This window comes from Gopherus flavomarginatus, chromosome 23 (assembly GCF_025201925.1).
Source record: "Gopherus flavomarginatus isolate rGopFla2 chromosome 23, rGopFla2.mat.asm, whole genome shotgun sequence".
Lineage (NCBI taxonomy): Eukaryota > Metazoa > Chordata > Testudines > Testudinidae > Gopherus > Gopherus flavomarginatus.
Genome location: NC_066639.1, coordinates 10,521,664 through 10,539,963, shown reverse-complemented (window position 1 = coordinate 10,539,963; position 18,300 = coordinate 10,521,664). Strand labels below are relative to the sequence as shown.

Sequence of the window (18,300 nt, the reverse complement as noted above, 5' to 3'; positions counted from 1 at the left end):
GAAAGAAATGTTGCCAAGGTTCCCCTCTGCTCCAGTGGGTAGTGATCTGCATCACCCTTGACCAGGGACAGAGTATTTCTCCTGCAGAACAGACTCCAGGCACGCAGTGGAGGAAGCACATGCCTGGGACAGCACATGCTAAGGAGTGGCATTCTGTCCATTCTTGGGGTGGCACAGTCCTAGTGGCCTTTTTTTCCTTTTTTTTTTTTTTGCTTGGGGCAGCAAAAATGGTAGAGCCGGCCCTGACCAGGCACAGCGTATTTCTGCTGTAGAATTGCCTCAATCCAACTCACTTGAGCACTTGAGGAAGGAATGAGGGATCCAAAATCATTTCCACTCCCCACTGTATTCTCCCCACTCCCTGCCCAGCTGTGCTTTTATTCCCTCCTCCGTCCCAATGGACTTTGGGAATTAGAAGTGTCCTTTCCCTTCTCTGACAAGTTAATGTTTTGTGCAAAGTCAGACCGTCGTAAAGGGTGTGTGTAATTTTATTTTGGGAGCAGTTGTTGGTTATTTCATATAATGTTACTAAGAAATTGGGATGAGACTACGCCTGATAAATTTCACCCCTGCTGGTGTTATGAAAAAGTTCTACACACTAAAAAACAGGGGATTCAAATGAGCTCTCCACCTAATATTGAGTACTGATAATAGTGAGAAACAACAGGTAAGAGATGGAGATCAGAAAAGCTTTTCTTTTGGTGTTGAGAACATGAAACATCAAAGAGTCATCAGTTATGTAATTCTTGTTCAACTTTCACAAAACTCAGATGCTTCTAATAATGATTTACATTTATTTCTGTTTATTTTGTTTAGGGAAACGGGACACCGAAATCGGTAAGTGTCATGCTCTTTCCTCCAACAAGGAAGAGGTTGTACAAATTTGTCTCCTGATAAGACTCTGACTTATTTAGTTACTTACATTTTGGGTGAGATTTTTTTAACCAGCAAAAGATTAAAATCCTGATGCTGCACCATTAACATTGGTTAATGCTAAGGGCTAGTATTTTAAGCTATTTGGACACCGAACTCCCATTCAAATCAGTGGGAATTGCGCAACTAAATACCTTTAAAAATCTGTCCCTAATTCCATAAGCAATTCAAACCTTTAGAACTATAAGTCCTTAAGAATAATTGTTGCATTCAGATATTTATCTCTAGTGTAGACACAAAATTAGTAAAACGTGAATGAAATGTTTTCCAGGTTCTAGGAATTGATATGAAAACACTCCTTTCAGTCTGTATTAACTGAAAATATTCCAAATTCAATTTTATATATTCTGTTTGCTTTATTTATGTATGTTTAGGGAAATATCTTTTAAAATATTTAGTTCAATTTTTCTCTTAATTGAACATCTCCTGTGAAGTACTTTGCTGCTAGTTCTTAGCCTGTTTGCCAGAAGCTGGGAATAGGCAAGAGGGGATGGATCATTTGATGACCTGTTCTGTTCATTCCCTCTGGGGAACCTGGCATTGGCCACTGTTGGAAGACAGGATGCTGGGCTAGATGGACCTTTGGTCTGACTCATTGTGGCCGTTCTTATGTAATCGTCTTATTATTAATTAATAATAATAATAATAATAAACAGACATCAACTTGAAAGTCATATGAAATATCCGAGATAATGAATTGATAACAGTTCAGTATGTCGGTAATGGGAAACCATAAAGAAAACATTATTTATAATGTATCTTCTCTGAGGGTGAAATTCACTCAGTGCTGGAGGCACCATGAAGTGGGGGACCAGGAACATTGTGCACCCCCAAATGTCCTTTTCCCTCATCTGACAAGTAAATAGTTTGGTTGAAGTTGAATCATCACAGAGACTGTGTGTAATTTCATCTGGGAGCAGTGATTTCACTTAATTTAAAAAATACATTGGGATTAGAGTAAACCTGACAAATTTCACGTCATCGGCTGCACAGGGAAAGAAATGTTACCAACAAGGTTCCCCTCTGCTCCAGTGGGTAGTGATCTGCATCACCCTTGACCAGGCACGGAATATTTCTCCCGCAGAACTGCCTCAGTTCAACTCACTCATTGGAGCACTTAGGGGGCAGGTTGGGGGGAGCGATCGCTCAGTGGTTTGAACATTGGCCTGCTAAACCCAGGCTTGTGAATTCAATCCTTGAGGGGGCCATTTGGGGTTTTAGTTAGCAATTGGTCCTGCACCAAGCAGGGGGTTGGACAAGATGACCTTCTGAGGTCCCTTCCAACCCTAATAATAATCTATGAAAATCTTATCCAGTCCTCACTTTTTTCTGCCCCCTCCCCACCCACTGTTCACTTATTCCCTCCTCCATACCAATAGATTTGGGGAGTTAGAAGTGTCCTTTTCCTTCCTCTGACAAGTTAATTTTTTGTACAGAATTGAATCATCATAAAGATTGTGTGTGATTTTCTTTTAGGAGCAGTTTGTCATTGCATTTAATGTTGTAAAGAAATTGAGAGGAGATTAAGCCTCATAAATTTTATGACCAGTAGATAATATGAAAAACGTATACACACTAAAAAACAGGGGTTTCCAAAGAAATGAGCTCTCTGTCTTAACGTGAGTCCTGTCAATAGTGAGAAACAACAGGTAAGAGATGGAGAAAGGAAAACCTTTTTCTCTTGATGTTGAGAACATGAAACCCTTCAAAGAGCCATCAGATAAACAGTTCCTGTGCCACTTTCAGAAAAGTCAAACAGCTGACTCTCCTAGTAAAAAATACTCCTAATAATAATGTATATTAATTTTCTTTTTTTTTTTAGAGGAACACGATAAAGCAATTCGTAAGTGTCATACTCTTTCCTCCGACAAGGAAAAGGTTGTACAAATTTGTCTCCTCATAAGACTGTGGTTTATTTAATTGCTTACTTTTTTGGGTGGGATTTTTTTAACCAGCAAAAGATTAAAAACCTGATGCTGCACCATTAATATTGGTTAGAGCTTTGCCAATGACTACAGTGAGTGTGGGATCAAACACCACCTGCCCAAGTCATATCACTGAAACAACAATGCTGACCATTTGCAGGTCAGAAATTCCATTCTTTGCACCAGCATAACTCTGAGCAAAGCTAATGGGAATATGTGATATACGAAGTGTCATAGAACTGTTTCCACTCAAGAAAGAGAGGTTAGAGTCACTGTGGATAGTTCTCTGAAAACATCTACTCCATGTGCAGTGACAGTCAAAGATAGCAAACAGAATATTGAGAATCATTAGGAAAGGGATAGACAATAAAACAGAAAATATCCTATTGCCTCTATATAAATCCATGGTACCTTCCACATCTTGAATCCTGTGTGCAGATCTGGTCGCCCCATCTCAAAAAAGATACATTGGAATTGGAAAAGATACAGAGAAAGGCAACTAAAATGATGAGGGGTATGGGACACCTTCCGTATGACACAGATTAAAAAGACTGGGATTTTCAGCTCGGAAAAGAGACAACTGAAGGGGGAAATGAGAGAGGTCTATAAAATCATGACTTGTGTGGCGAAAGTAAATAAGGAAGTGTTACTTCCTCCTTCTCATAACACAAGAACTAGGGGTCATCCAGTGAAATGAACAGGCAGCAGGTTTAAAACAAACAAAAGGAAGTATTTCTTCACACAACACACTGTCAACCTGCGGGAACTTTTTGCTAGAGGATGTTGTGAAGGCCAAGACACTAACAGGGTTCTAAAAAGAACTAGATAAATTCATGGAGGACGGATCCATCAATGGCTATTAGCCAGGCTGGGCAGGAATGGTGTTCGTAGCCTCTGTTCATCGGAAGCTGGGACTGCGTGACGGGGATGGATCACTAGATGATTGCTTGTTTGGTTCATTCCCCCGGAGGTACCTGGCTCTGGCGGCTGTCAGCAGACAGGATACTGGGCTAGATGGACTTTTGGTCTGACCCAGCAGGGCCGTTCTTATGAACTCAAAACATTCAGAATTGTAAATCCTTCAAGATAGTTAGTTACTTTTTGACACTTGACTCTAGTGTAGCCACATGATTAGTAAAACATGAAAGAAATGTTTATTATCTAGGGGCCAGGCATTCATATAATGAAAACACTCCTTTAAATCTGCATTAGCTGAAAAATGTTTTTCAATAACCTGTATGTACTTCTGTTTGCTTTGTTTTATTTCCTAGAGAAACATCTTAGAAAAATCCGTAAGTTCAATTTTTTTCTCCAAATAGAACCTGTTTATTGAGTTGTTTGCGGTTTTATTATTTATGTTTATGATTGTTATTAAAGAGCTATACCAAGCACAGAGTATTTCTCCTGCAGAACTGCCTCAATTTAACTCACTTGAGCACTTGGGGAAGGAATAGGGGGATCCAAAATCATTTCTACTCCCCACTGTATTCTCCCCACTCCCTGCCCAGCTGTGTTTTTATTCCCTCCTCCGTCCCAATGGACTTTGGGAATTAGAAGTGTCCTTTACCTTCTCTGACAAGTTAATATTTTGTGCAAAGTCAGACCATCGTAAAGGGTGTGTGTAATTTTATTTTGGGAGCAGTTGTTGGTTATTTCATATAATGTTACTAAGAAATTGGGATGAGACTACGCCTGATAAATTTCACCCCTGCTGGTGTTATGAAAAAGTTCTACACACTAAAAACAGGGGATTCAAAAGGAATGAGCTCTCCACCTAGTATTGAGTATTGATAATAGTGAGAAACAACAGGTAAGAGATGGAGACCAGAAAACCTTTTCTTTTGGTGTTGACAACATGAAACGTCAAAGAGTCATCAGTTATGTAATTCTTGTTCAACTTTCACAAAACTCAGACAGCTTCTATCTATGCAGAAGATGTTTCTAATAATAATTTATATTAATTTTTGTATATTTTGTTTAGGGAAACTTGATATAGAAATCGGTAAGTGTCATACTCTTTCCTCCAACAAAGAAAAGGTCGTACAAATTTGTCTCCTCATAAGACTGTGGTTTATTTAATTGTTTACTATTTTGGGTGGGATTTTTTAACCAGCAAAAGATTAAAACCCTGATGCTGCACCATTAATACTTGTTAGAGCTTTGCCAATGACTTCAGTGAGTGTGGGATCAAACACCACCTGCCCAAGTCATATCACTGAAACAACAATGCTGACCATTTGTGGGTCAGAAATTTCATTCTTTGCAGCAGCATAACTCTGAGCAAAGCTAATGGGAATATGTGATATACGAGGCGTCACACTGTCTGGAGTGAGTTAGGAGTGTGGGCACCTCACACAGAGCAGACTGCCATAAATAGGGCACAAAACCCCAAACTGAGAGCGCTATACTTAGATTTCACCAGCCAAGGAACAAGTGAAAGCCCCTTAGGCACTATAAGCCCAAAGCCAGAAGTCACAGACAGTCTCCTTGGTACTCTGGTCCATGTACCCACCCCAGCAAACTAGACTATGTGGTAGATGGTTGCTTTACTCCAGATTATACCCAGTCCCAAAAGACCAGTCTCTCCCCCAGATCAATTTGCATTTTAGATCTCATACCAAAGAAAATGCTTGCTGGCAATCCTATAGTAAACTAACAAAGGATTTATTAAGTAAAAAAAGAGAAATGAGGGTTATTGAAAGGTTAGAGCAGGCACAAATAAATGCACAAATGAGTTAGTCCATAATTTCAAAAGGGAAGAGAGATGTAGTAGTCTGCCAGTTTCCAAATGTCTTTTAGGGCTAACCCAGTGTAACTCCAGGATTGCTGGTTTCTGGTTCAGTAATTCTAGCCCTGCTGGAATCCAAACAGGCAAAAGATGAAGATTTTTCCTTATAAGCATTTTTAAAAAATCATCTAACAGAATCGAAGCTGACAGGACAGCATACACAGGTCACATATTCATGTTGGGAAGGTGGAAGAATGCACTTAAAGTCTTTGATCCTTGATCTCGCACAGTGGCTTATTTGCTTTCAATGCACAGGAATTGACTCCTCCATGTTGGAGTCCTTCATGTGCATTACCCAAGGCTTCATCCCTGTTTGCGGAGTTGCTATGGGCTTGTCTTCACTACCGGGGCAAGTCAACCTAGGTTACGCTACTCCAGCCATATGAATAACATACCTGGAGTCAACGTAGCTTAGATCAAGTTACCGCGGTGTTTTCATTGTTCTGCATTGATGGGAGACATTCTCCCATACTCTTCTGGGGGAGCTGGAGTACTGGAGTTGACTGTAGGGTGCTCTGCTGTCAATTTAGCGGATCTTTACTAGACACCAGCTTGCCCCGGTAGTGAAGACAAGCCCTTAGTCACAGAGGTTTACGATGCAGATACCTGCTATCACTTTATAACATGGAATATAGATAATTCAGAGCAATATCTGCAGCATAGCACAAGATTTTCATGAAGTCTAAACACGAAACACATCCTTATGAGCTGAACAATATTAACATATATACAGGTGAGCTGGTCTGTTTCCTGCTATGAAATTGTCAGTTCTTATCTGACACCTGTAGCCTTGGCAAGAGCTGGCATCTGGTATAACAGTGCATCCGACGAACGCTCATGCTCCAAAACATCTGTTAGTCTATAAGGTGCCAAAGGACTCTTTGATGCTTTTACAGATACAGACTAACACGGCTACCCCTCTGATACTTGGTATAACAGTGTCACACAGGAAGCAGAGGTGAGCTCCAGTGGCTTGATTTTTAAAGATATTTAGTCAGTTAACTCCCATTTAAATCAGTGGGTGTTAGGCAGCTAAATAACTATAAAAATCTGGCCCTAATTCCACAAGAGGAGATGCAATTCTTGATTTAGTCCTAAGTCAAGCACAGGATTTTTGTCCAATAGGTGAATAGAGCTGAACCATTTGATAATAGTGACCACAATACTGTATTATTAAATTTAACATCGCTCTGGGAGATATAACACAAAAGAAGTGCACCAGAGTAGCATTTAATTTCGGAAAAGGGAACTACACAATACTGAGAAAGCTCGTTACACTGAAATTAAAGTGTACAGTTCCAAAAGTGCAATGCCTGCAAGTGGACTGGAAACTTTTAAAAAACAACAGAATACAGCCTCAAATTAAATGTGTACCCCAAATTAAAAAACATAGTAAGAGGACCAAGATAGTGCCATTGGCTAAATGACAAACTAAAAGAAATGGTTAGGGTCAGAAAGGCATCCTTTAAAAACTGGAAGGTAAAACTTATTGACAAAAATAGAAAGGAGCATAAACTCTGGAAAGTCTAATTAGGAAGGCCAAAAAAGAATTTGAAGAGCAACTAGCCAAAGACTCAAAATGAACATCAATTTTTTTTGAAATACATCAAAAGTAAGAAGGCTGTTAAACAAGCAGTGGGGCCACTGGATGATCGAGGTGCTAAAGGAGAACTCAAAGAAGATAAAGCCATTGCGGAGAGACTAAATGAATTCTTTGCGTTAGTCTTCACTGCAGAGAATGTGAGGGAGATTCCCAAACCTGAGCTATTCGTTTAAATGATAAATCTGAGTATCTGTCCCAGATTAAGGTATCATTAAAGGAGTTTTTGGAAGAAATTGATAAACAAAATAGTAATAAATCATCAGGACCAGATGGGATTCACCCAGGAGTTCTGAAGGAACTCAAACGTGAAATTACAGAACCACTAACTGTGGTATGTGAACCTATCGTCTAAATCAGCTTCTGTACCAGATGACTGGAGGATAGCTAATGTGACACCAATTTTTTAAAAAGGCTCCAGTAGTGATCTCAGCAATTACAGTCCGGTAAGCTTAACTCCAGTACCAGGCAAATTGGTTGAAACTCTAGTAAAGAACAGAATTATCAGACTCAGAGATGAACATGACTTGTTGTCAATCAACTGTACATGGTTGTTGTAAAGGGAAATTGTGCCTCACCAATCTATTAAAATTCTATGAGGGGGTCAACAAGCGTGTGAACAAAGTTGATCCAGTATTTAGACTTTCAGAAAGCCTTTGACAAGTTCCCTCACCAAAAAGTCTTAAGCAAAGCAAGCAGTCATGAGATAAGGGGGAAGGTCCTCGCATGAATCAGTAACCGGTTAAAAGTAGGGCTGTCAATTAATTGCAGTTAACTTACACGATTAACTCAAAATAATTAATCGTGATTAAAGAAATCACAATTAATCACAAGTTTTAATCACACTGTTAAACAATAATAGAATGTCAATTGTAATTTATTAAATATTTTTGGATGTTATTCTACATTTTTAAATATATTGATTTCAATTACAACACAGAATACAAAGTCTACAGTGCTCACTTTGTTATTTTTTATTACAAATATTTGCCCGGTAAAAATGGTAAAGAAAAGAAATAGTATTTTTCAATTCACCTCATACAAGTACTGGGGTGCAATCTCTTTTTGGTGAAAGTGGAATGAACAATGGTAGATTTATTTTGTTACATAACTGCACTCAAAAACAAAACAACCTAAAACTTTAAGCCTACAAGTCCACTCAATCCTTCCTCTTGTTCAGCCAATCACTAAGAGAAACAAGTTTATTTACATTTATGGGAGATAATACTGACCACTTCTTGTTTACAATGTCACCTGAAGGTGAAAACAAGAGGTCACATGGCACATTTGTAGATGGCATTGCAAGGTATTTAATGCCAGATATTCGAAACATTTGTGTATGCCCCTTTATGTTTCGGCCATTCCAGAGAACACGCTTCCATGCTGATGACGCTCATTAAAAAAATAAATGCATTAATTGAATTTGTCACTGAACACCTTTGGGGAGAATTGTATGTCTCCTGTTCTGTTTTCCCCATGTTCTGCCATATATTTCACGTTATAGCAGTCTTGGATGACAACCAGCACATGTTCATTTTAAGAACACTTTCACAGCAGATTTGACAAAATGCAAAGAAGGTCCCAATATGAGATTTCTAAAGATAGCTACAGCACTCGACCCAAGGTTTAAGAATCTGAAGTGCCATCCAAAATCTGAGAGGGACGAGGTGTGGAGCATACTTTCAGAAGTCTTAAAAGAGCAACACTCAGATGCGGAAACGACAGAACCCAAACCACTAAAAAAAGAAAATCAACCTTCTGCTGGTGGCATCTGACTCCAATGATGAAAATGAACATGCATCGGTCCGCTCTGCTTTGGATCGTTATCGAGCAGAACCCGTCATCAGCATGGACACACGTCCTCTGGAATGGTGGTTGAAGCATGAAGGAACATAGGAATCTTTAGTACATCTGGCACATAAGTATATGGTGCAATGCCGTCTACAACTGTGCCCTGCGAATGCCTGTTCTCGCTTTCGGGTGACTTAAACAAGAAGCAGGCAGCATTAGCTCCTGCAAATGTAAACAAACTTGTTTGTCAGAGCAATTGGCTGAACAAGAAGTAGGACTGAGGGGACTTTTAGGCTGTAAAGTTTTACACTGTTTTATTTTTGAAAGCAGTTATTTTTTGTACATAATTCTACATTTTTATGTTCAACTTTTGTGATCAAGAAACTACAGTATGCTACTTGTATTAGGTGAATTGAAAAATCCTATTTTTTTTGGTTTTTTACAATGCAAAGATTTGTAATAAAAAATAAATATAAAATGAGCGCTGTGCACGTTGTATTCTGTGTTGTAATTAAAAATCAATATATTTGAAAATGTAGAAAACATCCAAAAATATTTTAATACATGGTATTCTATTATTGTTTAACAGCACGATGAATCAGGTGATTAATCATGATTAATATTTTTAATCACTTGACATTCCTACTTAAAAGAGAGGAAACAAAGGGTAGGAATAAATGGTCAGTTTTCAGAATGGAGAGAGGTAAATAGTGGTGTCCACCATAGGTCTCTACTGGGACCAGCACTGTTCAACATATTCCTAAGTGATCTGGAAAAAGTTGTAAACAGTGAGGTGGCAAAATGTGCAGATGATACAAAGTTACTTGAAATAGCGAAGTTCAAAGTAGACTGCAAAGAGTTACAAAGGGATCTCACAAAACTGGATGACTGGGCACAAAATGGTAGATGAACTTAGTGGTGATAAATACAAAGTGATGCACATTGGCAAACATAATCCCAACTCTACATACAAAACAATGGGTCTAAATTAGATGTTTCCACTCAAGAAAGAGAACTTGGAGTCACTGTGGATAGTTCTCTGCAAACATCCACTCAGTGTGCAGCAACAGTCAAAAATAGCGAGCAGAATGTTGGGAATCATTAAGAAAGGGATAGATAATAAGACAGAAAATGTCATAACACCGCTATATAAATCCATGATAAATCCACATCTTGAATACTGCATGCAGACGTGGACGCCCATTGGAACTGTGAAAGATACAGAGAAAGGCAACTAAAATGATGAGGGGTATGGGACAGCTTTTCTGTATGAGGAAAGATTAAAAAGACTGGGATTTTCACCTTGGAAAAGAGACAACTGAAGGGGGATATGATAGAGGTCTATAAAATCATGGCTGGTGTGGAGAAAGTAAATAAGGAAGTGTTACTTATTCCTTCTCATAACACTAGAACTAGGAATCACCCAATGGCATTAATAGGCAGCAGGTTTAAAACAAACAGAAGGACGTACTTCTTCACACGATGCATGGTCAACCTGCGGAATTCCTTGCCAGGGGATGTTGTGAAGGCCAAAACTATAACCGGGTTCAAAACACGGATCACTCAACAATTGCTTGTTTGGTTCGTTCCCCCTGAGGTAGCTGGCACTGGCGGCTGTCAGCAGACAGGATACTGGGCTAGATGGACCTTTGGTCTGACCCAGCAGGGTCATTCTTATGAACTCAAACCATTCAGAATTGTAGATCCTTCAAGATAGTTAGTTACTTTTTGACACTTGACTCTAGTGTAGCCACATGGTTAGTAAAACAGGAATGAAATGTTTATTATCTAGAGGCCAGGAATTCATATAATGAAAACACTCCTTTAAATCTGCATTAGCTGAAAAATGTTTTTCAATAACTTGTATGTATTTCTGTTTGCTTTATTTTATTTCCTTAGAGAAACATCTTAGTAAAATCGGTAAGTTCATTTTTTTCTCCAAATAGATTCCTTTTTCTTAAGTTGTTTGTTCTTTTATTATTCATGATTATGATTAAAGAGATATCAACTTGAAATATCAAATATAATGTATTGATAATAGTTTAGTATGTAGCTAATGAGAAATCATAAAGAAAATATTATTTAAAATATATCTTCTCTGAGGGTCAAATTCTCTCAGTACTGGAGGCACCAGGAAGTGGGGGACCAGGAACATTGTGTGCCCCAAATGTCTTTTTCCTTCATCTGACAAGTAAATAGTTTGGTCAGAGTTGAATCATTAGGGAGACTGTGGGTAATTTCATTTTGTGAGCAGTTGTTTGTCATTTCATTTAATGTTAAAAAGAAATTGAGGTGAGACTAAGTCTGATAAATTTCACCCCAATAGGTATTATGAAAAAGTTATACACGGTAGAAAATAGGAGTTCAAATAGACATGAAATCTCAGCCTTAAATTTAGTACTGGCAGTAGTGAGAAATAACACATAAGAGATGGAGAAAGGAAAATGTTTTTCTCTTGGTGTTGAAAACATTAAACCCATCAAAGACTCATCAAGTATATAATCACTGTGCAACTTTCACAAAACTCAGACAACCATATAACCAAGGAAAAATGCTCCTAATAATAATTTATCTTTATTTCTGTTTATTTTTAGAGAAACAAGATGCAGTAATTAGTAAGTGTCATACTCTTTCCTCCAGGAATGAAACCTTTTGTACAGATTTGTGGCCTCATGTAACCCTTCTGCCCATCTGAGCTGGCAGCAACAAGGGCCGGGTTCAGTATCCAGGGGTTCCGTTTCAATAACACAATGCATAACCGGCTCGAGCCCCCACCCAGTGACTTGGGACACTTACATACCACACCCCCCTGGGCGCCTCTAGGAGGCAATACTTCCCCTCTTGCAAGCACAGAGTCTGAGTGTAGCAAAATCCTTTTAATAAAGGAGGGAACAATGCGGCATCCCATTGGAGAAATACCACAAACAGGGTTATAACACAAACCATGAGCAAAAGACCCACCGAGTAAGTTTTGGCAGCGTCCTTTTCCCCGTAGGGTCTCAAGTCCAATCACCCCAAAGTCCAACAACCCAAAAGTCTCTGTCCCTGCTCAGTGCCACCCCAGAGTTCAAAAGTTTATCTGCAGAGTTTTACCCCCCCAGCATGGGTGGAAATGGGGGTGGAACACAGGGTGTTAACGGGCACCTTACATGGTCCGAGGCTGACTGCCCTGCCTCTCCATGGAGTTCGCATTCTGTGGGCTACTTCAACCATCCTGCAAACTGCTCTGCCAGCTGCTTAGCAATAGATCTGCAGACTCTCCCACTAGTTAACACAGCACTCAGTGATTTCAGCTCTTAGTAGGGGAGCCCCAGTGCTGGTGCACCATTGGCCCAAAGTGAATTCAGCTCACCAGCTTCTAGCTCAATTTCTAATAAAATCAAAATTAGCTCTGCTATTCAACAGTGGAGAGAAAATGAGGTGTAATTGGTGTTCCAGGCCTTTAAAGGGGGCCCATACCATCAGGTACACATACCAGCCCCCAACCTCACTCCATTCACTGGTTTTTGGAACCCATGTCCCTTGTCTAGCGAGTGCTACTTAGTTGACGGTGAGACCCTCTGTCATAAAACAGGTTCATAGTCCCTCATTCACATAATCAGGGTAACAACACTTTATTCCTCCTGCCCCAATAACAGAGAAATTGAGGATCCCACAGCTGCCAAAGCAACCATCCCAGGCTGCCGTGGCCGTGTCAGGCGGGGTGGGTGTGCCTATGCAAACAAGATCAGCCCCTGAAATTCTTTTCCACACTCGCCATAATTCACCACCCGATGTCAGGGTAGAGCTCATCCTAACTCTGCTCTGCTCTGATGCCGCACCACTAACATGAATTAGAGCTGTGACTTTGATTTCAGTGGGTGTGGGAATGCACAAGTCATATCACTAAAAGAATAATGTTGATAATTTTAGAAATTGCTATTACATTCCTTGCACCCCTAAATCTCCCAGCAAAGTGAATGGGAATACGTAATATAGAAGGAACCAGAACTGGGCTCCGAGGGCTAGCTTTTTAATGATATTTGGAAATGGAACTCCCATTGAAATCAGTGGGAGGTAGGCCCCAAATACCTTTAAAAATCTGGTCCTAATCTCATAAGGAATTCAAAACTTTAGAACGATAAATCCTTGCAAACAATGTTATTTTTTGATACTTATCTGTAGTGTAGACACAAAATTATTCAACATGAATAAAATGTTTAATTAGTATCTAGATTCTAGGAATTGATATAATGAAGCACTCCTTTAAATTTGCATTAACTGAAAATATTCCAAATTTCCTTTTATGTATTTCTTTTTGCTTTATACAGTTATGTTTAGAGAAACATCTTTAAAATATTTAGCTCAATTTTTCTCTTAATTGAACCGCTTCTATGAATTAGTTTGCTGCCATTATTAGTATTAATTGTAAATAATTAATAGATGACATCAACTTGAAAGTCATATGAAATATCATAGATACTGAATTGATAACAATTCAGTATGTAGGTAACCACAAATCATAAAGAAAACATAATTTAAAATGTATCTTCACGGAGGGTGAAATTCACCTAGTGTTGCAGTCAGCATCAAGTGGGAGACCAGAGGGATTATGTGCTCTGCCTCTAACACGCACACACATGCACAGATGTGACCAATCTCCTGGGCCCTTAATTTGCAGTCAGGAAAATCCATTTTAATCTACCTGGGTTAGCTTTGTTCTGGTCACACCACATGGCCCAGTGCCTTGGGTGGTAGCTCCCATTATTTTCAGCTATCTCACTACATGAAGGGGCTTAATTGCTCTTCCTGTTGAGCCTCAGAGGGTACGTCTACACTACAGCATAATTTCGAATTAACTAAAACCGGTTTTATAATACCGATATTATAAAATCGATTTTATGCGTCCACACTAGGGCACATTAATTCGGCAGTGTGCATCCATGGTCCTAGGCTAGCGTCCATTTCTGGAGCAGTGCACTGTGGGTAGCTACTGTAAAATAATGAGGCCAATAATGTCGATTTGCGTCCACACTAACCCTAAATAGATATAGTAATATCGATTTTAGCGTTACTCCTCTTGTTGGGGAGGAGTACAGAAATCGATTTTAAGAGCCCTTAAAATCGATTTAAAGTGCATTGTAGTGTGGACGGGTACAGCGTTAAATCGATTTAACGCTGTTTAAATCGATTTAACTGCGTAGTGTGGACCAGGCCAGAGAGGGTGTTTGAGCACACCCACTGGCTTTTACAGGGGTTGTGATTCTCTTTGGATCAAAAGGACCCCCTCATGGCAGCCGTTAGCACTTCCAGCATCACATCAGCAATCTCTGAGAGAGGCTAATGGGGCGAGGCTATTGGTGCTCTTCATTTCAATAGGTGGCAGAAACTGGGACTACGGAGGATGTTTTGCAAAAGATCTACAGTGAAATACAGAGAAAAATGACGACAGAGAGCAAGACCATGTGGCTTTATGGACAGCCCTGTTCTCCTCATTATAATGATATTCTTTGTTCAGTAACAAAGAAAATGACTCTCTGATATTCTGTACTGTTGTCATATGACACATATGAGGGCATCAGAGAAATGGGAGCGATGTACCAGTGTAGACAAGGCCTTAGATCAAGGGGAGTATAGTAGCTACTGAAGGATTTCAGAGGTTCTCTCTGTCCTACCCATGCGCTGGAAAGGGACTCCCAGACCTCTGTAGTTTCCCTGCTCATCGCTGGGATAAATGGGTTTGTGAGGGATAGGCTGCATAATGGGAGGCTGGGGCTAATGCCCATAGGTGCCAACTCCGTGCACACACCAGCTGCCCCCCTATTAGCTTCCCGCTACCCACCCAGCATCTTCTGCCCGCTGGCGGGCCCTGCCGATCAGTGCCTTCCCCTCCCTCCCCGCACCTCCTGCCCTCCACAATCAGCTGTTTTGCAGCATGTGGGAGGCTGAGAAGGAAGGGGGAGGACCAAGGATGTGGCATGCTCAGGGGAAGGGCTGGAGAGGGGTGGGAAGGGCGGGATGTGGGTAGGGCCATGGGGGAAGGGGTGGAGTGGGGGTGGGGCCTGGGGCAGAGCCGAGGGTCAAACACCCCACAGCACTTTGGAAAGTCAGCACCTGTGCTAATTCCATCCTCTAAAGAAAGCGTGTAATTAGTGTATATTTCTTTCTGTATTACTTAGGTGACCTTCAAAGAGAACTTGGTAAGTTTTTCTTGAATGCAGCTTTTTCCATGGTATTGAATATCTATCTATATATCCATCCCCATCCACCACTCTATCTATCTATCTAGTCCCATACCAGGGGCGGCTCCAGGCCCCAGCACGCCAAGTGCATGCTTGGGGTGGCATGCCATGGGGGGCTCTCTGCCGGTTGCCGGGAGGGCAGCAGGCGGCTCCGGTGGACCTCCCTCAGGCGTGCCTGTGGAGGGTCCGCTGGTCCTGCGGCTCCAGTGGACCTCCCGCAGGCATCCCTCTGCACGTCTGCGGGAGGTCCACCGGAGCTGTGGGACCGGCGGACCCTTCGCAGGCACGTCTGCGAGAGGTCCACCAGAGCTGTGGGACCGGCGACCGGCAGAGCACCCCCCATGGTGTGCTGCCATGCTTGGGGCGGTGAAATGGCTAGAACCGCCCCTGCCCCATACACCCTCCCCTCTCTCCAGTGTAGTTGTTGTCATGTCGGTATCAGGATGCTAAAGAGACAAGTTGAGTGAGGTCATATCTTTTTTAAAGCTATTATCTCACCTACCTTGTCTGTCTGTCTATCTATCTATCATCAGTTCTATACTGTTGCTGATCACTGTGCTATCTGAAGATATTGTAGAGAAATTCAATACAAATAACAAAGTCTCTGGATATCTTCTTGGAGTCTCTGACTCTTCTCCTTTTGATAGTAAAAACTCCGCTTGGGGTAGAGGTTTTGCTTTTTTTGTTTGGTTAGCAGAAGATGTATCGGAGTTGTGAGTTTCATTCTTGCTGTGGTGGAAAGGCATTTTGGAACAGGAAGGTTCTGCAGCAATTCCTAGAAGTGGCCAGATTCTCACTTCTGATCTCCTCTGGAAGTTTGTCCCAGAACCAGGCCCCTCTGACTATGAATTCTTCATCTCCAGCTGTCATGCACATTGTCCTGGGATTTGTGATCTGCACTGGCTCAGAGGAGCATAGCTGTGGCAGAGATTCTAACGGAGAAGTTTGGTCATTAATGTAGCTGGGGCTGGATTCTTTAATTGATTTGCTGCTTAGGACCAAGGTCTTAAACTGGCATGGCATCAGAAGGTGACTTTAATCCAGGCTGGAGATGGCAGAGGCCAGGATCACTGTGGCCAGATCGTTGTCCGTGGGAAGATGCAGAGCTTCCTAGTAAGCTGGTGTCTTTAGTTGCTGACACTATCTGGTCACCTAAGCATAATGAGGGGTCAGATAGGACCCTGAGGCTTTGCACCTCTTTGGTGAATGGGGGTTGTAGAAATTCAATGGAGTGAAGGGGGCAGTGTCTCATCTAGTTCTTCAATATGGTTCCCTCTTTTTGACCAGAATCACTTTGGTCTTGCCTGGGTTCAGCTTAAGCCTGCTGCTCTTCATCCCAGAGCCTTGATATGGTTGCGTTTGCTCAGCTGAGTTCTCATCCCTCTCTCTGTGTTTGGTTTCAGACTGGAGAAGGATCATAGTCTGACCAGGTAATTACAGCTCTTATGGAATCAATATCCAAAGCTCCCCTTCCGGAGATTTCCCATCCTCTTTTCTCATGCAGTTAGCATTTCGCATAGCTCTTCGGGGCAGGGATGGCTCTATATTTAGGTGAAAAGACGCAAAGGCCTGTGTGGCCAACAGTGCTGGGCATGGGCCCTGAGAGGAATGATACTTTTTCCAGGGGGCTGCAGCTGAGGTTGGCACCAACAATGCAATCATCAATCGTATCACTGATGTTCAACGGGGAAGTGTGAGAGAGACGGGTGGGGTTGGGGGTGAGGGAAGGGAGGAGATGAAGGATGTTGCTAAGAAGCTAGAAGATTTCTTTACATCAGATACTATCAGAGACTGAGGTATTAGCAGAAGAAAGTGATATTATAAAGTAAAAATTCACCAGCTGCATATGGCACATCCAAGAGTTCTGAAGGAGATTAGGTGTTTGAAGAGATGTTTTGGAGAACTGTAGGGTAGCAAACATGGTACCTATATTTTCAAAGGAACCTAGGGGTGCTCCAGAAAATGACATACCAGGAGGTTTTACAACTGTACCTGGTAAATCACTACAAATGATAATTAAGAAGAGAATCACAAAACACCCAGGAGATCATGTGGCTAGGGGTTGGGGTGGGGAACAGGGGAACGAAAGGGGGCAGGAGTCCTGGGGGGGCAATCAGAAAGGAGGAGGGGTTGGATGGAACAGCAAGGGGCAGTTAGGGAATAGAAAGAAGGGATGGTTGGATGGGGCAGGGGTCCCAGGGGGGGAGGCTGTCAAGAATTAGAGACAGGTTGGATGGGGCAGAGGAGGTTTGGGGGCAGTCAGGGGACAGGGAGTGGGGGGGGTGTGGATGGGGCAGGGGTCCCAGAGTGGCCGTCAGGGAACAGGGGGGGTTGGATGGGGCAGGAGTCCTGGTGGGGGGCAGATAGGAGGTGGGGGCCAGGCCACAACTCCCTCTCCTAACCGGCCCTCCATACAATTTACGAAACCTGATGTGACCTTCAGGCCAAAAAGTCTGCCAACCCCTGTACTGGGTCCAGTGTTGTTTAATTTATTTATTAATGGTCGTGGAGTCCAGAGATATGAGCAGTGTAATTGGATGATAAAACTATTGTAATGATGAGCCTCTACGTGGCGCCATCTGTAACATAACTTACCTGAACTGGTAACAGCCAAGCTAGTGGTGCATTAAAGTGACTTTTCAGTGGAGACCTGCTGTTAGCTAAGTCGACCCAGAAACATTGCTCAGGGTATGTCTACGCTACCCGCCGAATCGGCGGGCAGTGATCGACCCAGCCGGGATCGATTTATTACATCTAAACGCGATAGTGACGAAGTGGCAATGCTCTTAATGTTTTCTCTGAATACTATGTTGGTGCCTCAGTGTCCCCTCTGCAGTTCTTAATATCTCGGTGGGGGGATCAGGGGGTGTGATTGCTGCAGAGGAAGGGGCCAGTGCCCCTAAATGCCTGGCACTCTGTCTCCTAACAACTAATGGCCTGGGCCCCTCCTCTGCAAAAGTGCCAACTGAAGGTGTTGGAGACAAAGAGGTCAGGTGCCTCCTGGTCCGAGAAAGAGACAAAACCCAGAGGAGGAGGGGCTGG

At 41.8% G+C, this 18,300-nt stretch overlaps 2 pseudogenes; one reads left to right on the top strand and one right to left on the bottom strand.

Annotated features, from left to right (window-relative positions):
* The window catches only part of LOC127039435 (zinc finger protein 23-like), a 247,872-nt pseudogene that overhangs the window by 40,947 nt on the left and 188,625 nt on the right, over positions 1-18,300 (bottom strand).
* The window catches only part of LOC127039385 (butyrophilin subfamily 1 member A1-like), a 41,895-nt pseudogene that overhangs the window by 18,662 nt on the left and 4,933 nt on the right, over positions 1-18,300 (top strand).